This window comes from Aquarana catesbeiana, linkage group LG13 (assembly GCF_042186555.1).
Source record: "Aquarana catesbeiana isolate 2022-GZ linkage group LG13, ASM4218655v1, whole genome shotgun sequence".
Lineage (NCBI taxonomy): Eukaryota > Metazoa > Chordata > Amphibia > Anura > Ranidae > Aquarana > Aquarana catesbeiana.
The window spans coordinates 138,921,057-138,947,568 of NC_133336.1; positions in this window are offsets into that span (position 1 = coordinate 138,921,057).

Here is a 26,512-nt window from a genome sequence, read left to right on the forward strand (position 1 = left end):
TCCCAGTGTCTGATCAACCACAGCCCGCTCTAATAGCTGACTGGGGCAGGCCAACCCTGGTTGAGATCCGTTTGGTAGTGAAAAGCTCTTTGGGGATGTAGAGAAATGTTTGTGGAGTGGGGACATGTCCGCCAGCTAAGGGCCCCTGTGCGATGCACAAAACGATCGTCTGGTGGGGATGTGTTCGCTCTGCAAAGACATTGTCGGTTTAACGAGTGTACTGTCATGTTGCCCCTGTGTGCCTGATCAACACATTTGTGGTCCAATGAGTGTACACCTGCCGATAATCTCTCGTCCACAAAGACAGTAGAATAATCCAGGTATACATTGTTCTCTGGAACAATGTATAATAAGGATTTCTATCAACGGAAATAAGGGAGTCTTTTGGGTTCTGGTTGGAGACAGGGTTAATGTTTGAAAGCCATGTGGCTTCTAAAAACATACAGGCACCCTGTCTCTGCTCAGACACACCCATAAGACTCCTGTAGTCATTGTTCATTGGTTGTTGCATTTTCCTGTGTTGTTAAATCCTTATATGGTCACTTACATCCTGTGAGGTCACAAGCTTTGTAAGAGGTGTTTGGCTGTTGGAGGCGGAACCCTCGAGCTTTTGGGACCTCCTATTGATATGCTAATAAAGTGGCTCACGCAGACAGCTAAGGGGGGCTGGCGAGCAATGAGCTTTTGGAACCTGAAGGAGCAGGATGTGATTTTTTGTGAGCATGAGACACACACACACACACACACACACACCAGAGGATGGATACGATCAAAAGGTGAGATGCACTGGTATTATATCATTAGACGAAATTGCTATTATGATTAGAAACAGGAGATTTGGCTGTGTGCTTTGCGTACAACCAAATTTCGATAACAACCCAAATCATTTTCATGGATAGACCACATTTTTATAGAACACCAGTTAGTCCCTTATTTGAAGGCAGCGGAGATTAAAGCCATCACCCTATCCGACCACGCACCAGTGAAAATCCAACTTGAGATTACTGTGTGGTTCGGACTAGAATGAACTGGAAATTGAATGATTCTTTGATCCAGGACCCGGATTCTGTAGCGAAAATAGAGCAGGAATTAAGGAATTATTTTGAGATAAACGATATGGAGGAAATATCTAGGGCTACTCTTTGGGAGGCACACAAAGTTTTTATAAGAGGGATTTTGATAGGCATTGGAACAAGGAAAAAGAAAAAGAGGGGGGAAAAGATGGCACGCCTTTATAGCAAAATTCAGGAAATAGAGCAGAGTATAAGACTCCGGGGGATCCCTGAAAAGAAAGAGTTAATAGGGAAAAGAAGAGATCTAGATGAGTTATTGGACCAGAATAGGAAATGTGCTTTTGACAATATCAATAGGGATATGTAGCAGGAAGATAATAAGTCAGGAAAGTGGGTGGCAAGAAGGGTCAAGGAAAAGAAAAATAGGACTTTCATATAAAAAATGAGGGATGGAGGGGGGCTTGGAATTCTCCTCACCAAAGATTGCCAAAATATTTCACTCGTATTTCAGCACCCTCTATAAGGGAAACCATAAAGAGGAGGTGGAGGAAAGTAAAAAAGAGGTGATAAGGGAGTACCTTCGGGGACTAGACCTTCCCAGGGCAGAGATGGAGGAGGTTGAGTACCTTGAAAGACCTATTTCTCAGGAAGAAGTAGAAAAAGCGATAAGTAATACTGCACCGGGAAAGAGCCCGGGCCCCGACGGATACTCCATAGCATACTATAAAAAATTCTCTAAAATTTTGGCGCCTAAACTGTGCAGCTATTTGAATGCTTTGGGTGAGGATGAGGTGTCTCGGGAAGAGTCCCTGCTAGCTCACATTACCCTTATCCTGAAGGAAGATAAGGACCCAGCATCCCCTGGAAGTTATAGGCCAATCTCGTCATTAAACGTAGATATAAAAATTTTTGCTAAAATACTCGCAGATAGGTTGAAACTCGGGCTGCAGCAGTGGATACATAATGACCAGGTGGAGTTTGTACCCGGAAGGGAGGGGAGGGATAACTCACTGAAGTCAATTTTTTTTATGCAAGAGGTGGTTGGGGGTGATATTCCAGCAGTCCTACTTTCAATCGATGCTGAAAAAGCTTTCGATAGAGTGGATTGGGGATTTATGGTCGAAACACTGAAGCATCTGGGTATCGGAGAGAGGATGATGAGATGGATTATGTCCCTATACAGACATCCAAAGGCCAGAGTTAGAGTGAACGGAGCCCTGTCCTCTCCCCTTGAGTTGTTCAATGGGACAAGACAGGGCTGCCCCTTATCTCCGATCCTATTTATATTGACTTTGGAGCCACTGTTAGCTGCGATCCGTAAGAATGCGGATATAAAGGGCATCCAGGTGGGGGGAAGAGAGTATAAAGTGGCGGCATTTGCCGATGATTTGCTCTGTTATATCACCTATCCGAGAACAACAATACCCATGGTGCTTAAGGAGTTAGAGCGTTATGGAGGACTGACAAATTTCAAAATAAATATGGGTAAATCAGAGCTTTTAAACATATCGACTCCTATGCGAGAACAGAAGGCAGTACAACCTAGGTTCCCCTTTACTTGGTGTGGGAGGGAGCTGGGGTACTTGGGCATAAAATTGATGCCAACCCCAAAGGACTTGTTTGCCGCGAACTATATACCTTACTCAACAAGATCAAGGACATAGTAAGTAGGATGAGGTACAGAACTTTATCATGGATTGGCAGGATAAACGTGGTAAAAATGTTTGTCCTGCCAATGCTAATCTACACCTTCCAAATGATCCCAATAGCTCTTCCTTATATTTTTTTTTAATGAGCTTCAGACCATTGTTTTGAGATTTATTTGGGCAAATAGGCGCCCTAGAATAGCGTATGATACTTTACTGAAGGATAAAAAACAGGGAGGGTTGGGAGCCCCGGACTTTAAAAAAATACTATTAAGCTATTGTTATCTCGAGGGTTATTGATTGGGCATATAGTAAACAGGAGAAAGGCTGGGTAAATATAGAAATTGCACAAAGCGGAGCAGATATAGAAAAAATGATATGGATCCCAGGGAAAGGGCATGGCAAAATTTAAAAATAATTAAAAAATTTAAAATTAAAAATTAATATTCTTATTAAGCAAGAAGGAAAGTGAAAAAAAAAAATTAAATAAATTTGACCACAATGATGCAAAAATGAGAAGGGACAAGAATGAATGGCTCGAATGAGTTAAGTCTTTCTAAAGCGCTTGCTGATGTGGAGAAAAAAAAAAAAAAACACTTCACTGCTAGTGAAATTTTTACAGTAATGAATGCATTTTTAATCACACTGATCGCTGTATTAATGCCAATGGTTCCAAAAATGTGTCAAAATTGTCCGATGTGTCCGCCATAATGTCACAGTCATGATAAAATCGCAGATCGCCGCCATTACTAGTAAAAAAAAAAAAAATAAATAAAAATGCTATAAATCTATCCCCTATTTTTTTTTTTTTTTCCAAAAATATGTAGAAGAATACACATCGGCCAAAACTGAGGAAAAAATTTTTTTATATATATTTTTGGGGGATATTTATTATAGCAAAAAGTAAAAAAAAATGAATTTTTTTCAAAATTGTCGTTCTTTTTTTGTTTATAGCGCAAAAAATAAAAACTGCAGAGGCGATCAAATACCACCAAAAGAAAGCTCTATTTGTGGGAAAAAAAGGATTTCAATTTTGTTTGGGTACAATGACGCACGACCGCGCAATTGTCAGTTAAAGCGACGCAGTGCCGAATCGCAAAAAGTGCTCTGGTCAGGAAGGGGGTAAATTCTTCCGGGGCTGAAGCGGTTAAGGTTTGACCTCATATTATATGGTTTTGGTAAATCTGAAGACAAAAGTCTGCAGAAAATCTAATAGCGTGTATGTGTCTTAACCTCCCTGATGGTATTCCCGAGTGTGGCTCGGGGTTAAATTTCAGTCCCATTAGCGGTAACCCTGAGCCGCACTCGGGATTACATTGCAGGATCCTGGTGCGGTGTTACTTACCTTGTCCCCAGGATCCTGCGATGTCCCGCGGGCTCTGTCTCCTCTGAAGCCTCTGCACACATAGGCTGTTATCAACTGTTTTAGGCTGGGGCGTTTTTTGGCTGTAAAAAGAAAAACAAAATTAGTGGGTTCTGAGAGCAATTTTTCAGCTGTAAAAACACTCTAATGTCAAACGCCTAAAAAAACAGACAAACGCTCAAAAACATGGCTCACCAGAATTTTTTGCTCCCATTGAAAAAAAAAAAAACGCTAAAAAAACACTAATGCTAAAAAACACTATTGCAAAAACGCTGAGAAACGTAGAAAAACTCACTGCAAAGCTATTGGCTATTGGCGTTTTTATAACGTTATTATAACGTCCAGTGTGCATGAGGCCTTAGAGTCAGAGTTATTTAGTGTAAATAACCAAAGATGATGAATCCACAAATTAAAGTGATGATGTGCAAAGTTCTTTGCTCCTAGCCTTACAAAATGAATTCATAAAAAGCACCAATGTCCATCAACTGCACATTATTTTCTTCACAAAAAAAAATCTTCCTTCATTAAAGAGAAATAATGAATCAGATCTGTCCTTACTCATATCCTTTAGATTGTTAAGAAAGCAGGAAATTATAGCTCCAAACGTCTGACCTCTCAGTTCATCCTCTGGCTCATTTTTTATTAATGGTATCCCTTTATTAAGTACACTTATTTAAAGATAAATAAATATGGTTGTTTTCAATGTAGAAAAATATAGAAAATGAATAAATACGGGCTTTTTCAAAGAATCTACTGAACTCTATATTCCTGCTTTTCCCAGTTGAAGGATTTGTTTTTTAACTAAACCAGTCGAGATATTGTTTGAATTTATCATTGTTTTTTGCAGAGGAATACTGCACATTTTTGTGCAGATATTACACATAGATATGGATGTTCTACAGTTTCAATGCACATATTTGCCAGCACACCATGGATCTTCAAATGTTGTCCAAAGCTTTTATTGCAGAAAGATCACATCACAAAAGCACAAGTGCAACATTTCGGAGCTACGCAGGACCCAAAATGTAAGCATAATCACATGCCTGACGAGATTGGTAACATGCTGTTCTAAATTATTTTGGATGTCTGTTAGGAGAAACAGGTAACTGAACTAATTCATGTATATCTTAATACATTTACAAAGCTGTGAAAAACCATTTGCCACCTTTCAGATTTTTTATTTTTGGCATATTTGTCACACTTAAATGACTCAGACCATCGAACAAATTTTATTATTACACAAAGATAACCCGAGTTAATACAAAATGCAGTTTTTAAATGATGGTTTCATTTATTAAGCCAAAAAAGCTGTCCAAACCTGCCTGGCTTTATGTGAAAAAGTAATTGCCCCCTAAACCTAATAACTGGTTATGCCACCCTTGGCGGCAACAACTGCAATCAAGCTTTTGTGATAACTGGCAATGAGTCTTTCACATTGCTGTGGAGCAATTTTGGCCCACTCTTCTTTTCAGAATTGTTTTAATTCAGTTGGATTTAAGTCTGGGCTTTGAATAGGCCACTCCAAAACCTAAATTTTGCTTTGTTTGGAGGTGGACTTGCTGTTGTGTTTTGGATCATTGTCCTGCTGCATAACCCAAGTGCACTTGAGCTTGAGGTCACAAACTGATGGCCAGACATTCTCCTTTAGGATTTCCTGGTAGAGCTCAGAATTCATGGTTCCATCAATTATGGTAAGTCGTCCAGGTCCTGAAGCTGCAAAGCAGCCCCAGACATCCTGCTACCACCACCATGTCTGACTGTTGGTATGATGTTCTTGTTATGAAATGCTGTATTCATTTTATGCTAGATGTAATGGGACGCACACCTTCCAAAAAGTAAAATTTTTGTCTCATCAGTCCACAGAATATTTGCTTAAAAGTCTTGGGGATAATCAAGATGTTTTTGGTAAATGTGAGATGAGCCTTTGTGTTCTTTTTGGTCAGCAGTGGCTTTGACCTTGGAACTCTACCATGGATGCCATTTTTGCCCAGTCTCTTTCTTATTGTTGAATCATGAACACTGATCTTACCTGAGGCAAGTGAGGCCTGCAGATCTTTAGATGTTGTTCTAGGTTCTTTTATGACCTCCTGGATGAGTCGTCATCATGCTCTTGGAGTAATCTTTGTAGGCCGGCCACTCCTAGGAAGGTTCACCACTGTTCCAAGTTATCTCCATTTTTATATAATGGCTCTCCCCATGGTTCACTGGAGTTCCAAAGCCTTAAGCCTTGTACACACGGTATGATTGTTGGCCAACCGAGCGTCTAATTTTTGTCAAAAGGGTGTGTGCCAGGATCTTGTCTTGCATACTAACGGTAAACAATTGTTGTGCCACAAACATGAACTTAGTGATATACTACAAGGAATTTCAGCTCTTGAGCACCACCCTTTGGGCCCCTTCTGCTAATTTTGTGTTTGGTGAGCATTGATTCCGAGCATGCGTGTTTGTACTTTCGAATTGTGTCTGACAGTTTTGTGTACTGACCATACGAAAATTTGATGTCATACCATTGTCCGCCAAAAATTTACTAGCCTGTCATCCAACATTTGTTGGTCGAAAGTTGGACAACAATTGTCAAAAGGAGCGTAGGAACTATAAGATGTTCGGACAAGAGTCTGTCATCAAACAGTCCCATGCCAACAATCGTACCGTGTGTACGAGGCTTTAGAAATGGCTTTGAAACCCTTCCTAGACTGATACGTGTCCATTACTTTGTTTCTAATCTGTTCTTGAATTTTTTTAGATTGTGGCATGCTGTATGGCTTTTTGTGATCTGTTAGCGTGCTTCACTTTGTCAGACAGCTTCTGTAATCAGGCCTGTGTGTGGCAAGTGAAATTTAACTCCACTTTCAAAAAATTGTGGTTAATCACAGTTCATTCATGATTCAGCATGAGAGGGGGCAATTACTTTATCATATAGGGCCAGGCAGGTTTGAACAGGTTTTTTACCTTAATAAATGAAATAATAATTTTAAAACTGCATCTAGGATATACTCGGGTTATCTTTGTGTACTATTAAAATTTGTTTGATGATTTGAATCATTAAAGTGTGAGAAAAATGCAAACTAAACAAAAATCAGGAAGAGGGCAAATACTTTTTCACAGCACTGTATATATAGTTTTTGGATCTGGAACTGGTGTAAGGGAAGACCTCTCTTGAGCTTGTTTTTTCTAAGCCCTAAAACTATGTAGCAACACTTCTGTGGTGATTTACTAAAACTGGTGACTGCAAAATCTAGTGCAGCTCTGCAGAGAAACCAATTAACTTTCAGGTTTTATTGTTAAAGAGGAGCTCCACCTTAAAAAAAATATTAAAAGCCAGCAGCTACAAATACTGCAGCTGCTGACTTTTAATAAATGGACACTTACCTGTCCCAGGGTTCAGCGATGTTGGCAGCCGAAGCTGATCAATCGCTCGGCTCTCAGCTACCCCCGCCATCCTCGGTCAGGGAATCGGGAAGTGGGAAGTGAAGTGTTGCGGCTTCACTGCCTGGTTCCCTACTGCGCATGCGCGAGTCGCGCTGCGCCTCTGCAATGGTCCCCATTGTGTTCTGGGAACTGTGTGTGTGTTGCATTTGATATAAAATATAATTTTTCTATAAGACTCATAGCATTCTGGTGTCACAGAGACAGACTTTCTCAAACATGGAGATCACGAACATACAGTAACAGAAGATAAGTAACCTTTAAGTGTATTTGTACTATTATAGACCATAGGCTGTTCATTTGATAGGCATTTCGCTTGTTATAGATATCTGTCAGTCTTGTATTGTATTCCTAATATTGTAATAGTTTTTGTATGTACAGCATCTTTGTATAGTAAAGCACATTTATACACTGCAGAAATCTCAGCTTCCTTGCTTATACCATAGGGTAACCTTGCTAGATAGACGCAAGCAAAACATTTGGGGGCTCGTGCTGCGGTCTGTGCTATAGTTCAATTGAAGCAGACCTGTTTTTTCTGTAGTGTGTTGTGTAGCTTGTGCTAGGTAAAATGCTGCATAAGCTGTTTAGGAAAAGCAAGGCTGCAGATGGTTCTGGTGGCCAGAAGGAAGTGTGCAGCTTACCTGTCTGGGCCAGAGACAATGAGTGGGAGCCTCTTACTAAAGAATTTGTGAAGTATGCTTCTCCCTTGAAGCTGACTTGGGGTGATAAAGTCTCAGATCATTTTGTAGATTTTAGCCTTAAGGGGTTGGATTTAAGTAAAAAAGTGAAGAGGACAGTGTCCATAGTGGGCTGGTATTTCCTTAATGCTATTTACACTGAATCACAGAGAAGGGAGAAGGCAGAGGCAGAAGTTAAGGTATTAAAAGACCAGCTAGCAGTTGCTTCAGAGTGTGTGCGTTCAACTGCTAGTCGGGCTGATGATTTGCAAGAGCGGTGTGCAGCCCCCATGACCAAATCAATTAATGCCTTAAGGAAAAGGAAGGGCCGTAAACCTGTTAGTAAAGCCAGGGTACATGCCATTGTCACATCCCAAAATTTGGATTGTGAGGATGTGCTCTCCTCAAATGATAGTGAGGATGAGGATATAGAGTTTGATATTTCGCATGATGATCTGCTAGTGCGAAAGAAAAAGTATGCCAGACCTCTCATTACTAAGCATAGGAAATGGCAACATGATAAAGAGGATATGGCAGATGGGGAGGTGCATTATCGCAACCCCAGAGATGTTGAATTTGAAGAAGTACGGGAGTTTACACAAACTGAACTCCATGAGCTGGCAAAACAATACAAACAAAGGTCTGGGGAACCCCTAGTGAGTTGGCTCTTACGCTTATGGGATGAAGGGGCGGACAGTGTTGTTTTGTCAGGTAAGGAAGCAGTGACTATGGGAGTGTTAACCCATGATCCACAATTGCGTCAAGCAATGCGAAAAGCCAAAGAGTTTAGCGTGAATTTTTCACTGTTAGACCTTGTGAGAGATGGAATAGTCCGAGTATACGCTAGTCCTACTGACCTGGAAAATACCTACTCATGGAGAGCAATAGGAGAGGGTATTTCCAGGTTACGTGAGATGGGTTGTATAACCGGATTAAATACGTTTCCAGAATGGATGGGTCCAGATATGGAACCCTTTACGTCTGCTCTGCGCTCTAAGCTGATGAAGTCTGCGCCATTTAATCTCAGGGCTCCATTATTGTCCTTGTTGTGAGGCCTGGGATTAAACAGCAAGATTCATGAAGCCACTACCCTTTTAAGCCAGTTGGGGGAGCTAGAGGAGACTAAAACAAAACCTGTCAGGGCAGTAGATAAGGTCAAGGCCAGACAGGAAGAATACAAGCAGAAAAGAACAGAGAAGAAAGGGAATGGGGTAGAGAAGACAGGAGGTGAAGAGAAAACCAGGCTTGTTATTTCTAGGAAAGAAATGTGGGTGGACCTATTAAAGGCAGGAGTACCTAAAGATGAGATAGATGGGATTTCTACTGCAGAAATGCTGAAGAGGTGGAAACATTTAGTAGGGAAAATTGTCAGGGTTAGAAACACTACTCCAAGTGAAGATAACACCAGCCTAGACTTAGAGGAAAAAGAACAGACCCCTCCTGTTAGCCCAAAACCAATTCCCAAAACTGAACATGAACCCAAACTCAAATCCCTTTATCCTGGGGAGGAATTAGAGAGAATCAGAAAAGGGGATTGGGAGGTTCCTTATCCTTTATGAAGGGAAGGTGAGTCTCCTGTAATAGCCGTGAGGGCAGTGACAGTAGGAGACCGACGCCCATATGTACCTGTCACTGTATGGTGGGGGAAGTCATTTTCTCCTACAAATGTAATGGCTTTAGTTGATAGCGGAGCCAAAGTTACACTTTTGCAAGGAAATCTTTCCCATCACAAAGGAGAATTGATTTATGTAGAAGGTTTGGGAAGGCAAACTACACCAGCAGTTAGGATACAGGTGAAATTGGCTATTGGCACGGGATCAGGATTTATGACAAATGTTTTGATATCAGAGTTACCCGAAAATATTCTTGGGATGGATTTACTTCAAGGTCAGTCAATTCAGACTGAAAGAGGTACATTCACATTCGGGTATCCTGATAAAGCGTATCTGGTAAGGGCGGTGAAGGCTGTGGTCAGAGGTCATGCGAAATGGACCCCTGTCTACATTCCTCCACCAGAAAAACCAGTCTGTCTCAAGCAGTACAGACTTTCTGGAGGCCACAAAGAAATCGGGGAGACCATTCAAGAATATTTGAGAGTAGGGATACTTAGACCTGCTGTAAGTCCTTTCTCGTCTCCGGTGTTCCCAGTAAAAAAACCTGATGGGACATATAGAATGACTGTGGATTACAGATATCTAAATAAAGTGGCACCTCCATTGAAGTCAGCTGTACCAGATATGATCTCAATTGTTGAGAAAATTGCTAAAAATGCAGGAGAATATCATGCTGTGATAGACCTGGCTAATGCTTTCTTTTCAATTTTAATAGACCCAGAGTGTCAAGACCAGTTTGCCACGGTGTGGGACGGCCGCCAGTACACTTTCACTGTCCTTCCACAAGGCTATCTTCATTCTCCAATGATTTGCCATGGACTGATTGCCCGAGATTTAAGTACCCTGAATTTGAAAGTCACTGTGTTTCACTACATTGATGACATCATGATCTCTGGGACAAAAGAAGATGTAACTGAAGCACTGCACCTGCTGATAGAGCACTTGGAGAACAGAGGGTGGGCTATCAACAGAGACAAAGTCCAAGGACCTGCCACAGAAGTGAAATTCCTGGGAATAATGTGGACTGGGCTGCAGAGGAAAATTCCAGAGACAGTTGTGCAAACTATCCAGGCGTTGTCGCCCCCTACTTCCAAAAAGGAGGCACAGAAGTTCATTGGAGTTGTGGGGTTCTGGAGATCGTTCATCCCACATCTTGGACTGATTCTGAGGTCTATATATAATGTCACCAGAAAAAAAACTGAGTTCTCATGGGGTCCAGAGCAGCGGACTGCATTCCTGGCTGCTAAAGAAGCTATTTTGCAGCATCAGGGATTAGGACCTGTGAGACAAGGAGTACCATTTCAGCTAGATGTAGTGGAGCAGAATGGTACCATATCTTGGAGTCTATGGCAGCCAAATGAAAAGAAAGGACTGAGAGCAATACCCATTGGATTTTGGTCCAAACAACTGACAGGGGCACAGAAGAGATACATGCCCCTAGAGAAGTACCTGTTTGGGGCCTACACAGCACTTCAACATGTAGAGACCCTTACAGGAAAGGACACAGTCACCATCCTTCCTGCATTGCCAATAGCAGGATGGATGAGAGATAATAGACTGACCACTAGGGCAGCTGTAGCCCCGAACCAGACACTGATGAAATGGAAGTGGTACCTTCAAGAAAGAGGTGGTATTGCAGCTGGGGATGTTAGAGACATTTAAAAACAGTTGGCAGGGCTTGTCACTTTTACCAGCACCCGGCCAGAAGAAGAAATTCCTGTGCTGCAGTCATCCCCCATTCAAGAGGCTCCACCCTTTGAGTCTCTGTCAGAAGACATGAAGGAGTCAGCGTGGTTCACTGATGGTTCAGCCATAGTCACCTCGTCTGGACGTAAATGGACAGCAGCAGTCTACAACCCAAGTACAGACACAGTCCTGCAGGAGACCGGAATTGGAGGGTCCAGTCAGTATGCAGAGTTGAAAGCGGTGGTGATGACTCTTCAGGAGGATCCTTCTTCCCATGTCACTATCTACACTGACAGCTGGGCTGTTTTTAAAGGACTGACAACTTGAATGCCCACGTGGAAGTCCAATGAATGGATGATTCATGGAAAGGTGGTGTGGGGAGGCAAGGAAGTCTGGGACTACATCTGGAAGGAAGCTCACTCCCGCACCATAAAAGTGGGGCATGTTGATGCACATGTGCCCCTAGTCCCAGACTTTGAGAACTATAACAGAGTTGCGGATTAAATCGCCAAAGTGAAGGCAGTTGTGCCAATTGATCCTGTCTTGATGAACTTGGCCAACTGGGCCCACAAGCAATCTGGACATTTGGGGCAGAAAGCAACATATGAATGGTCACAGCAGAGAGGATTGCCTATATCCATGGACATGATAAAGACTGTAATAGGGAACTGTACAGTGTGTGGAGAAGTGCGACAATGGCCATTGCAAAAGTACTCCACCGGGTCGATTAAGAGGGGTGAGAGGCCTGCAGAGATCTGGCAGATTGACTTAATCGGTCCCCTGCCCCGGGGAAATAATGGACTGAGATATTGTTGCACTGCAGTGGACACCTATTCAGGACTTTAGCTTGTTCATCCTTGCAAACGTGCAGATCAAGCCGCAACACTTCAACTGCTCCAGAAACTTGTCGTTGCTTATGGTTGTCCCAAACAGATCCAAAGTGATAATGGCTCACACTTCACCAGATCAACAGTACAGCAGCGGGCCAAAGATTCTGGAGTGTACTGGTTGTGCCACATCCCATACCATCCACAGGCAGCAGATTTGATTGAAAGATACAACGGGCTATTGAAGGACCAGATACGCAAACTTACACCCACACATACACTAAGGGGGTGGGATCGGGTTCTCACACAGGCAGTCATGTTGTTAAATTCTAGGCCAATAGCCAAAAGCACACCATATGAGAGGATGGTAGGGGCTGGGGCACAGATTCCACAGCTGGAGTGCAGAGTTCAGTATTTATGTAAGGTTCCTAAAAGAACAGGGCTTAACAGATACCATGTTACTGCTTCCCATGACATAGAAACCAAGAGTGACATATCTGAAGCTGAAGACTATCTAGGAATGAGAGGGAATCTGTCAGGAAGGTTTGAAGTTAGATTTGCATTGACAGATGAGCTTCAAGTCAGTGGCTGGGACTCTGACTGGTTAGTGGATACTTCTCAGCAAGAGTGGAAAGTGAGGCTACTTAACAGCAAACCTTCCAAAATAAACAGCAGTGATCTTCTGGGAAATATCAGTATTTCCTCTCCTCCCTATTGATGTTCTTTGGGAGGGTCAGAAGTGGGTACAGGCAGGGGGCAAAGTGTTAGTCAGATATCCAGGAAAGAAGCCACTTAGAGGAGAGATTTTAGCTGAAGGGCCTGGATCTACTGTTTATGTATTATTAGAAGGAACAGATAATCCGCTTTGTTTTCCACTCCACAGGCTGTCTCCGATTTGATCCATAGGAAGACCAGAGAAAAGTGGTTACATGATGGAAGGAATGACGGAAGATCGCAAGAGCTGTGGAGAGCAAGGCCTTTGATGTATTACAAGCCTGGACTTGTTTCTAAAGAACTTTAGAATGGACTTTCTAATGAACTTTTTTAGTTAAAGACTGTTGTGTGTGGTCTGAGAAAAAAAAAATCTAGGGCAGAATGTGTTGCGTATGTTACAATATGATTTTTTTTTTATTAATCAGACTTATGATATATGGCACATAACATTACACAATAGTGGTTGGTCATAGAGATATTGTCAGTTTTTGGCTTGAGTAGATTTCTCAAACAAATGCTGTTTTATACAATGGGGGTAGATATCATTGTTACAGTTTTCAACAGGCTATTGTCTCTATTGATACAGTACACAAAAAGAGATTTAGTTGTTTGAGTTCCTTTCAGCTCTCAAACTGAAAGAATGACTGTTAGATTACTGTCAGGTGTTGGCCTGATTAGACAATGGGTACATAGATGCAGTTTTCAACAGTCCATTGTTTCTACAGCTACAGTAAACAGGCATGTTTTCTGTTGTTTGGTAGCTATGGCAAACAGCCTGACACATAAAAGGGGGTGAGTAGGGACACACACCATCATGCTTTGAAGATCAGAAGCCACCACTCATGATACAAGAACACTGCCTGGTGTCCAAGAAGCATTGTTGCCAATGGAGATCACGAAAATACAGTAACAGAAGATAAGTAACATTTAAGTGTATTTGTACTGATATAGACTATAGGCTGTTAATTTGATAGACATTTTGCTTGTTATAGATATCTCTCAGTCTTGTATTGTACATCTTTATATAGTAAAGCACATTTACACACTGCAGAAATCTCAGCTTCCTTGCTTATACAACAGAGTAACCTTGCTAGATAGACGCAAGCAAAACATGTGTTTCCCAGAACACAATGAGAGGGGGGCGGGCATCTGCGGATATTCTGCGGCTATCTAAGCCCGGAAGTGGCTGCAGATACCTGTATTAGACAGGTATCTGCACCCCCCTCCCCCCTGAAAGGTGCCAATTGTGGCACTGGAGGGGGGGGGGGGAATCCGATGAACGGAAGTTTCACTTTAGGGTCGAACTCTGCTTTAAGCATTATTTGAACAAGCTGTATGGCTACCATGCATAGCTGCACCAGATTTTTCACGCTCCAGTTTTAGTAAATCAACTCCTTTATGTGGTTTTGTTCCTACCTAAGATACATATTTAAAATCTCTTAGGCTGGGTTCATACTTATGCGAATTGGATACGGGTTTCTCTGCATCCAATTTGCGTGACAAGAGAGTGTGACTGGCTCTCAACCATCCTCGGGGATGGTTGCTGCCTCACTTAAAAAGTGTCCTGTGCATCTTTGGCTCTGAATCAGGTGAGACTTCAGGCAAAAATTCGGACCTGAATCGGTGTACAGGGACTCACCGGACTTCCTGCTGTGTGAACCCAGGCTTACACAGGGTAATGAGCCCCCAAAGCATTAGGGAACATAAAATATTTTTAAACATGACGGGTACTTCTTGCACAAAGTTCATACACCACAGGCAGACAACACTGCCAGGAAAACACTTTCTCTGTTAGTAGTAAAGCCATCTCCAGGATTACATTAAAGTGGTTGTAATTCTATGCATTAAGATAAAAATTCTTCTGTGTGCAGCAGCCCCCCTAATACTTACCTGAGGTCCCTGTGCATCGCTGGATCTAGAAACGGATGATCATCCATTTACATCTGCTTCTGTCAACATCCGTTTTTTGGAACGGATCAAAGCCCTATTTTTCTTCCATTTAAAAAAAGGGATCGGACATAAAACTGATGTAAACAGTCTGTTTTTGCACGAAAAAATGGCTCTGGAACTCAAGTGGTTAGCTGACAGATGTAAAAAAACTGATGTAAAAACAGATGAAAAACTAATGACAAACTGATGAAAACTGAGAAACTTAATCCGTTTTTTCTTTGAAAAAATCGAGACTTAACTGATGAAATGATTGGTCCACATGTCTGAAAGGGCCCTCAAGTGCAGCAACAAACTGATCATCGGCTCTACTCTGCTCCTTCTTCCTGTCAGTATGTTTCATGTGAGCACATGTGTACTGCAACACAGCCCCTCAGTCTCCCATTCTGATTGTTGCTGTGCAACGAATGACAGAGGCTGACAGCAAAATCTTTGTGAGCACGTATACTCGCTGTTTATCAAAATAAATGTATTTTCTAAAAGCATATACAATTGCACTAGGTTTCTTTTTAATGTATTTTCACCCGGAGTTAAGTTTAAAAGCTATTCACATTTGGACATCATCATGCATAGGTGCCCTATCCTAAAGCGAACCCCCCTCACAATTATCCCTTTGTCTGCCTTAAACTCATAGAAGGTAAAATGTAATTGGTTGCTACAGATTATTGCACTTGCACATCATTGTTTTTTATAGTACCATTTTATTTGTTTTCCAAATGCATATGTACCTGTTTTATGCCTCCTCGATGTTCCAAATCATTCAGCTGTAAATTTCATAGAATATACACAGTAGTATTTTATAAAAACATGTCATTTCATACATAGTGCACTAGAACGAAATCATGTCAGGCTAAATGATCCTTTTATCAATAGATAGATCTGCCAAGTATTGCTGAACAAACCTGGTGTAAAAGCATGGTGATTATTGTCAGTTAGTAGTGTGCTGATGAGTCCCCAAGCTAGACCAGTGTAAATTATATGTCTGTTTAGCCAAAGTCACCTCCTGACCTCAGCTGTGGCCTAGCCTTTGTATGCAACATGCCAAGATAGTGTTCTTTGCTGCTATAAGCCTGGCACGTGGAATCCATTCTTCCCCTCCTTACAACACTCCCTCCCCTGCAGATGAGGCACACGCCAGGCTCATTACAATGTGAATAGGGAGGCCCTGTGGCAGCAAGTTTGCTCATCCCTCTTTTACCTCATCCCTTCCTGTGTGTGTCTAGTTAAAATGTCCAAACACTTCCATCTCACAGTCACACCAGCCTTTTCTTATAGTGCAGTACTCTAAGCTGTATAGGTTGCTATGCCACTGTTGCTCAATTCAAGTGAACACAGATTTTGTATATATACAGTATATGTATATTATGAAGTATAAAAAAAAAAATCCATGTATGTATGTACGGTATGTATGCGTATATATATATATCTATATATATAGATATATATCTAGATAGATAGATAGATAGATAGATAGATAGATAGATAGATAGATAGATAGATAGATAGATAGATAGATAGATAGATAGATAGATAGATAGATAGATAGATAGATACATTTTCAATTATGTTTATACTATACATAAATTATGCAATCTATTTTACAATCACACCTGCAAATAATGGGGTGCTTAAAGAAGAGCTCCAGGCTCCTTTAGAAAAAATTAAAAGTCAGCAGCTACTAATACTGTAGCTGCTGACTTTTAATATTAGGACACTTACCTGTCCAGGAATCCAGCTGTGTCCTCAACCAAGCTGATTTTTCAATCGGGTGTTGTCGCCACCATCTCCACTAAGGGAAACCGGCAGTGAAGCTTTGTGGCTTCACAGCCGGTTCCCTACTGCGCATGCATGAAGCATGCTGCCCTCTGTGAATGGGATGGCTGCGGGGGAAGGAGGAGGGGGGCCTGCTGCGACAAACTCAGCCGGAAGTGGGAGCAGGTACCTGTCAAAACCAGGTACATGCCCCCCCTCCCCCCCAAAAGGTGGGAAACAATGTAATACATAGAATTTAAAGATACCAAGAATATTGCTGCAATAACAACAAATAAAATAATAACAGTTGTACAAAACTAAGAATAAAAAATAAATAATAAAATAAATAAAAAATAAAATAATAAAAAAATAATAGAATAAAAAAATATTGATAACAGTTGTATAACTATAGAACACAAATTCCAATAAACCACAATATTCTTTGGAGCCAAATGTTAATAATTACATGGAGGAGTAATATTTTTTTTTCATATGTAGCGCACCCCCTTAAAGTGTTTGTAAACCTACGGGGAGAAAAAAAACGAAAAAAATAACCCCCTGCAAAACAAAGGCATAATGAGCTAGTATGCATAGCATACTAGCTCATTATGATATACTTACCTTAGGTTGAATCCCCCGCAGCGGTCCCGGCACACCGCTTTGGCCAGCGACATGTCTCCCGGAGTTACTTCTGGGTATAGTGGGCTTGTGATTGGCCGGAGCCACGATGCCGCTGGTAACGGCACACTAGCTGAAGAAACGGCACATCTGAGCCATCTCTTCAGTGCACATGTGCCGATGACGTTGGCACATGCGTATAAAGTGAATATCTCCTAAACTATACAAGTTCAGGAGAAATTCACGGTAGCTACAGGTAAGCCTTATTATATAAGGGCCGCAGATGAACTGGGATCACCCACCCTGCACAGCCAGGCACACCGAACTTCCACAGTCACCCAGAGTCAGAGAACAGTCTGTAACTTTTTTTTTTTAATTCAGGGTAATAAACTTGGATGGGGATAGGGGCATTATGAAATGCCCACTTGTCTTCCAAATAAACTTCAGGGGTACTTCTCCTATATACAGTCTATATACACTCCTCTGCTTCCTCCAGCACTCACTTGTTAGCAGAACTCGAGCTGTGTCATCTTGTTGCAATTTTAGTAGCAAAGGCCCATTACAGGCAGGGACTCACAGCCCCTATACTTAAAAGTAGGGTGACACAGCTCACACTTTTCCAGCACTTCCTTACTGTGGTCACTGATCCCAGCACCACCTCTTTAGTTAGGCACTGCCAGCCCTCCTGGCTGCCGCTGCCCTTTCACTAGCCCTCCTGGCTAACTTCTCCACAGTCCTCCCAGACTGACACTCTCTCCATAGTCCTTCCAGACTGATCAATCACCAGCCCACCCAGGTGACTTCTCAGGAGATCTCCCAGATGTGCTGACCTGCTCCTGCTGTCCTCTTCACTTGCTCCTGTGCCTCCAGAAAAGGATTAATTTGTGTGCTGTAGAGCAAGGGTCCTCAAACTTTTTAAACGGGGGCCAGTGCACAGTCCCACAGACCGTTGGGGGGCCGGACTATAGTTTGAAAAAAACTTATGAATGAATTCCTATGCACACTGCACATATCTTATTTTGTACTGCAAATAAACAGGAAACAATACAATATTTAAAATGAAGAACAATTGTAATCAACAAGCTTGTTAGTATTTCAATGCGAAGTATGGGCCTGCTTTTGGCTAATAAGATGGTCAATGTCCAGTTCCATATTTATCACTGCTAGTTATACCAAGTGCTGCAAGTGTGCATCAGTTAGTCTGGATCAGGTTGGAGATTTCAGATGTTTAATTCTGGAAAAAGTCAGTTCACAAATACCAAAGATGCTTGCCTTTTTGAGTGCATGGTTCCTGAGATTAAGATATGTCTCTATGTCTCAGAGGGGAGAGATGCATAGAAATTAAGAAGGCTGCTTGACTTGAATATGTCTTTCAGAGAGCCACAATTCTGTAGTTCGGCCAGTTCCATTTGGTAAATCGGATCCACAATTTCAATGTCAATAGAAAATTGGTTCTGGAAAAGCTGTATGTCTTGCTCATGGAGATGAAGCTCTTTAACCACTTGCCGACTGCCTCACACAGATATACTGTGGCAAAATGGCACGGGCTGGCAGAGTAACATATGGTGGTCGGCATCGCTTCAGGAGCGATCCGTGCTGAGGGGGAGGCCACTGATTCATGGCCACCCCCTCCCGATTGCTCCTGGCGAATGGAATGCTTCCTCTGCTTCTGTAATGTACACAGAAGCAGAGGAAGTGATGTCATCGCTCCTCGTGAAGCCTTTTCGTTCCGGCTTCCGAGGAGAGAAGACATCAAGTAAGTTTGCACCAACTATATTCTATTGTTCTATTGTTCTATTTTGGGTGTGAGGTTGAGTCCTAGGTATCTTATGGAAGATTCCCCCCATCCGAACTTAAAGGCACTTTTCAAGTATGTAACTCTAAGGATAAGGTAAGGATACATTGAGTGGTGGTGATTTTGTCATATTGACCTGAAGGCCTGACACTGAGGCAAAGGTGTCTAGTAAAGAACATAAAGAGGGTAAAGATGAATCAGGGGAAGTTAGGAAAAGTAATAGGTCATCGGAGAATAAGGCGCATTTGTGGGAGGAAGAGCCACATTCCATAGTTACATAGTAGGTGAGGTTGAAAAAAGACACACGTCCATCAAGTCCAACCTATGTGTGTGATTATGTGTCAGTATTACATTACATATCCCTGTATGTTGCGGTCATTCAGGTGATTATCTAATAGTTTCTTGAAGCTATCAATGCTTCCCGCTGAGACCACCGCCTGTGGAAGGGAATTCCACATCCTTGCCGCTCTTACAGTAAAGAACCCTCTACGTAGTTTAAGGTTAAACCTCTTTTCTTCTAATTGTAATGAGTGGCCACGAGTCTTATTAAACTCTCTTCTGCAAAAAAGTTTTATCCCTATTGTGGGGTCACCAGTACAATATTTGTAAATTGAAATCATATCCCCTCTCAAGCGTCTCTTCTCCAGAGAGAATAAGTTCAGCGCTCGCAACCTTTCCTCATAACTAAGATCCTCCAGACCCTTTATTAGCTTTGTTGCCCTTCTTTGTACTCGCTCCATTTCCAGTACATCCTTCCTGAGGACTGGTGCCCAGAACTGGACAGCATACTCCAGGTGCGGCCGGACCAGAGTCTTGTAGAGCGGAAGAATTATCGTTCTATCTCTGGAGTTGATCCCCCTTTTAATGCATGCCAATATTCTGTTTGCCTTATTAGCAGCAGCTTGCCATTGCATGCCATTGCTGAGCCTATCATCTACTAGGACCCCCAGGTCCTTTTCCATCCTAGATTCCCCCAGAGGTTCTCCCCCCAGTGTATAGATTGCATTCATATTTTTGCCACCCAAATGCATTATTTTACATTTTTCTACATTGAACCTCATTTGCCATGTAGTCGCCCACCCCATTAATTTGTTCAGGTCTTTTTGCAAGGTTTCCACATCCTGCGGAGAAGTTATTGCCCTGCTTAGCTTAGTATCGTCTGCAAATACAGAGATTGAACTGTTTATCCCATCCTCCAGGTCGTTTATAAACAAATTAAATAGGATTGGTCCCAGCACAGAACCCTGGGGAACCCCACTACCCACCCCTGACCATTCTGAGTACTCCCCATTTATCACCACCCTCTGAACACGCCCTTGTAGCCAGTTTTCAATCCATGTACTCACCCTATGGTCCATGCCAACAGACCTTATTTTGTACAGTAAACGTTTATGGGGAACTGTGTCAAATGCTTTTGCAAAATCCAGATACACCACGTCTACGGGCCTTCCTTTATCTAGATGGCAACTCCCCTCCTCATAGAAGGTTAATAGATTGGTTTGGCAAGAACGATTCTTCATGAATCCATGCTGATTAATGCTAATGATATCGTTCTTATTACTAAAATCTTGTATATAGTCCCTTATCATCCCCTCAGTTAGGCTAACTGGTCTGTAATTCCCAGGGATGTTTTTTGGGCCCTTTTTAAATATTGGTGCTACATTGGCTTTTCTCCAATCAGCTGGTACCATTCCAGTCAATAGACTGTCTGTAAAAATTAGGAACAACAGTCTGGCAATCACCTGACTGAGTTCCCTAAGTACCCTCGGATGCAAGCCATCTGGTCCTGGTGATTTATTAATGTTAAGTTTCTCAAGTCTAATTTTAATTCCGTCCTCTGTTAACCATGGAGGTGCTTCCTGTGTTGTGTCATGAGGATAAACACTGCAGTTTTGGTTACTGAAGCCCCCCGATTCACTCGTGAAGACTGAGGAGAAGAATAAATTCAATACCTTTGCCATCTCCCCATCCTTTGTAACCAGATGTCCTTCCTCATTCTTTATGGGGCCAATATGGTCTGTCCTCCTCTCATTCCACTCCCCTGATATCCGGATTTGAGCGTATCGCTATCGCTAGAGGTTCAATTACCAGGGCAAATATCAGGGGAGAGAGTGGGCACCCCTGTCTAGTTCCTTTAGCTATTGAAATTGGGTCTGCATAATATCCCTGTAGTCTCACTGTTGCTTATAGAGAGGAATAGAGTGCCTTCAGTATTCCCAAGAAGTTTTTCCTGAAGTCTCATCTTTGGAGGACTAAGAACAGGTATGGCCAGGAGACTGAATCGAAGGCCTTCTGTAGGTCTAAAGAGAGGAGCATTCTTTCCTGATTGGGACCCCCTCCCATCCCGATTGTAATATAGAGGTTATGTCTACTGCTCTCCGCACCTGGTCAGGGCCTTGTCGTCCCGGTATGAATCCCACCTGGTCTTTGTGAATATATTGATTTATGAATAATGCTAAGCGGTTTGCCATGACTTTGGTCAACATTTTTAAATCGTTATTGATCAATGAAATAGGTCTATAGTTCCCCACTACCCCTGCATCCTTGTCAGGTTTAGGAATTACAGTGATATATGCAGAATAAAGAGTGTTACCAAGTGGCTTCCGTCCCTACTTGCAAAAACCTGGTCAGGTATGGTGTTAGGGTTTCTGTGAAAGTTTTATAGTAAGGCACTGAGAAACCATCTGGGCCTGGAGCAGAGCCCCCTTTCAGATTTTTGATTACCTCCCTGACCTCCTCAGTTGTTATGGGTGATTCCATTTCCGCAATATGTGCATCCGTCAAGGTTGGAAGGGTAATGCCATCCAGGAATGAATGCATCTGTGGTATGTTTGCATCTCTGGAAGTTTTATATAGGTCAGTATAGTATTCCTGAAAGGATTTTAGGATACGTTGTGGGTTTAGCGTAAAGGTGCCGTCTGCTTTTCTAATCTTCGGAGGTGAGTATGATTTATGTTTTGGCGTAAGTTTAGTAGCTAGCATTGTGCCTATTTTGTCCTTTTTAAGGTAGAACTTAGCTCCCACCTGTTTGTCAGCTCTCGCTGTCAGTGCTAAGTTTAGGGCTAGTCTCGCCGAGTCAAGAGATGATGTAGGGACACTCTTGGGGTCTACTTTGTGTTTTTTGCAGAGGTCCTCATAATCCTGTTCCAGCCTTGCTAGGTCCCCCCGTCTTTCCTTTTTTAGTTGTGAAGCGATTTGTATTAATTTGCCCCTAATAGTGGCTTTATGTGCCGCCCATAGCGTTTCTGCCATAATCTCTACAGTATCGTTAAGTTTGAAGTATTCTTGTAGAGCCTGTAATAGTTCTATCACTCTGATAGGATAACTAAGGGTGGATTCATTAAGTCTCCAATTTGACTTATTTTGACTATATGCGTCCCTACGGAGACACAGAGACACCATAGAATGGTCGGACCAGGCTGCCGGATATGTTGACTTGAGAGGAGGATATGGTCTATCCTTGCATATGTTTGGTGAGGGGAGGAGTAGTGGGTAAAATCTCGTGTGGAGGGGTTCAGTTCCCTCCAAATGTCTGCCAACCCTTGCTGGAAAATCAGTTTTGCTATCTTGACGCTGCCTTTGAGGGGTCTAATAGATTTCACTTTAAGAGGATTAGATTTATCTAGGCCTATATCAAAGGCCATGTTAGAGTCTCTGCCCATGATCGTGGTTCTCTTGATCAGGGGTTCCAGGACTTGGAATATCCGTTGAAAGAATTGTACTTGTCCTCTGTTTGGGGCGTATTAGGAGACAAAGGTATATTTGTGTTCGTCCAGAAAACCCTTGACAAGAAGAAACCTTCCCTGTGGAACTTACAATGCTTGGAAAACAATATTGCCACCCCCCTAGTCTTGTCTTCCACATTTGCTAGTTAAAACTGTGGGAAGTGGGCATGGAGGAACAAGGGAGTGTACCGCCCCGGGAAGTGAGTTTCCTGCAAGAGGACCACGTCAGCATGATGAGATTTATATGCTTGGAATGCCTTCCTCCTTTTCATGGGAGAATTTAACCCTTGTGCATTGTGGTAAATTATGCAAAGGGGAGGTGAGACTACATAGAGGTGAAACAGCCAAACAACCCAACGTCACCTACCTTAATAGACACTGGGAGATAAAGTGCAGTGGAGGGGACTTTATGGTGACATCGCCATTGCCGCCGATTGTTACCTTCTCGAGGTTGGCTAGAAAGGGGAAAAGAAAAATAGATAGAAAAAGAGATAAACAGATGTGACAGACTCACCTGGGATAGAGGCTTTTAGAGGGGACTGAATGCATGCCTCTTGCCGACCGATTATGGGCCCTGGCATTTGGGGGAACAGTGCTCTTTGTGAGCTGTATGCCTAGGGACTCTTGAGGTGGTATTACTGTGGATTTGGGTCCTGGTCCCCCAGGACACACAGACTCTGGGGATCCTGTGCATGCCATATGCGAAATGGTGACTTGGAGGGTAAGTCTTGGATTGCTTAAAATGGGACAGTAATATTTATCCCCAATATCTCCCAGGATATTATTGGTTTGTTTGATTCTGAACTCAAAATGTTAATTGAGTGAGTTGATCACATTAGCCTCCAGGACTGGCTAGGAGACGAACAGTCTACTCCTACTATAGTTGTTGATGACAAGGCTGAGAAGGGGGGGAGAACACTGTATTGTTAATTGTAATTAGCACCTGCTATTGTGAAAATGTCCTGTGGTTGTACTTATGATAATATATAATGTACTGTGTGAAGCTCGGTGACCACAAGTCTGGGCAAAAGGTCATGTTAGATAACTAGCTCATGTTAATTAGGTTACAGTTGTATTGTTAGAGGAGGTTCCAACGGCATATAAAGTCTTGTAATTTTGATTCTAAATAAAAATAGTCCATGTTAGCAGTGAAACAAGTGTTGCCTTGTTTTATGCTTGGGAGCGGTTGGAATATCTGATATCTGTGTACAGACTGGGAGGAAGTGGTATACTGACGGAAGCACTCAAGCGGAGTGTGGGACGTTCCGTTACAACAGATATAGTGACATTGTAGATTTACTCCCCTCCTACATTCAAAACAAACAGTTTATTATAGCCCTTTACTGGGGCTAATTTCCTGTCACTCGGGCATGAAAAAACCATATCCGAATGATAGGGGGAGGCGCTAGGCAACTGCCCCAGCCCCAAACAACTTCACTGGTAACCTTTAAAGAACTGATAAACACATTTTCAACAGTGAACAGAACAAGTGTGGGCGTTGTGAGGCTTCATGAGCACTAAACAGCCCAGTGAGCCTTTGCGTGATAGAATGTCGCTGGGGTGACAGTAGGGGAGGTTATATGTAAACGTCCTGAAGCAGCAAAGGCAAAGTTTGCATGAACACCTCCTTAAAAAAAAAAAAAAAAAAAAAAGGTGTGCAGAAACAGATGTTGAGGTTCTGTCTCGCAGAGTGGAAACCGAGAGCTGACCTTATGATTAAGTCAGAACCATTGAATTCAAAGTCCCCGTTTTTTTATTCAACCTCAGGGGGGTAGATTGTAATTTTCTCTCTTGGTCTTGGTCTTATCCCATAGGGGTGATGTGGGGCTTGTCGGCGTGGGGCGCTTGACGGATCCTTGTTGTGGGTTGGAAGTGTCCATTGAGTAGTCTTGAGTGATGATTTTAAGGTCTAGTATCATTCGCTCGCCTTCTACGAAGCTGGAGGAGTATTGCTTGCCTCTGAAAGTGAACTTCAGAGCGAAGGGGAAGGCCCACCTGTACTTGATGTCCTTCTTGGTAAGAGCTAGAAGAAGGGGTTTCAGGGACCGTCTTTTTTGAATTGTAAAGGGGGAAATGTCAGCAAATATTTGAATGCTGTGTCCCTGGAATTTGAGCTGAGTTTGCTGTCTAGACTTTTTCATTATTTCTTCTTTAATGGAATAGAAGTGGGGCTTGACCACAATGTCCCTAGGCGAGCCATCTTTCCGTGGGGGTCCCAGGGATCTATGTGCCCTGTCCAATTCCAGCTTGTGCTTTGGTACGGCTGGGATAAGGTACTTTATGACTTCCTGGACTGTGGTAGGGATAACCGCGATTGTTTCTGGGAGACTCCTCATTCTAAAATTCTCCCTTCTCCATCTATTTTCAAGATCGTCGATCCTCGCCTGTGCCGTGTCAAGTTGTTCCTGAAGAAAGTGAATGTGGTCAGTGTTCTGATTGGCTCTTGAGATGGTAACATCTAATTTGTGCTTGATCGTTTCTATTCTTGTTCCCAAGTTTTGAAAGTCTGGTCGAATGTCCCCAGTAATCCTGTCTGCAGTCTGTGTCAGACCTCTATCGAGCAGCTCTGAATACTTGAAAAAAAGGTCAGCTACAGTTAGTGGAATGTCCTGAGCAGAGCCTCCAGAGGCTGTGGGGATCCCTGGCTGTACTGGGGTTAATGCCATAGGGGAAAGTCCATAGGGTCCCAGGGACCTTTCCAGCAGTGAGACAGTGGATGCTGGGGACGGAGTTTGGCTGCAGGGGAAGGAGCTAGAAGCTTGGGGTGGATAGGAGAGGGTTTCAGGAGCCAGCACTTGCCTGTTTTCCTTCCATTCTCCCGCGGTGCTGTCTCATGGCTGAGACGCGGTCGCCATCTTGGAATTCCCTCGCTGCTCCCCGCTCTCAAACTGCGCTCCCAGGTTCTTCCTGGCTGTCCCCCCTGACATGTACTGGTGCTCGGGTGTCTCCACCACGCGATGCGGCCGTTTGTGGGTGGCTTGCTGGGCCGGTTCTGCCGCTATGTGAGCCGTGTGGCCGGGGCAGTGCGGAACTCCGGTCTCAGGCGGCCAACTTGAATGGTTCCGCACATGCGCCTCCACCATCAGCTTTTTATAGCGTCAGGTACCCCCATATACTACCTAATAAAAGTTTTAACCCCCTGATTGCCTCCTAGTTAACCCTTTCATCAGTGATCACCAGTGATCAACTGTTACGGGTTATGCTGGTTAGTTAGTTTTTAGTTTTTTTTTTTATAGTGTCAGGGCACCCGCCGTTTATTATCTAATAAAGGTTTAACCCCCTGATTGCCCGACGGGTGATATCAGTTAGGTTTTAGGGTCAGATAGGGTCTGCACCACCCCAGGCAGTGGCAGGTTAGTGCCAGTAACGCTAACACCAACGCACGCAGCATACACCTCCCTTAGTGGTATAGTATCTGAACGGATCAATATCTGATCTGATCAGATCTATACTAGCGTACCCAGCAGTTTAAGGTTCCCAAAAACACAGTGTTAGCAGGATCAGCCCAGATACCTGCTAGCACCTGCGTTTTGCCCCTCCGCCCAGCCCACCCCAGCCCACCCAAGTGCAGTATCGATCGATCACTGTCACTTACAAAACACTAAACAAACATAACTGCAGTGTTCGCAGAGTCAGGCCTGACCCCTGTGATCGCTAACAGTTTTTTTGGTAGCGTTTGTTACATTTGCTGACAGTCTAGGAGCTTTTTT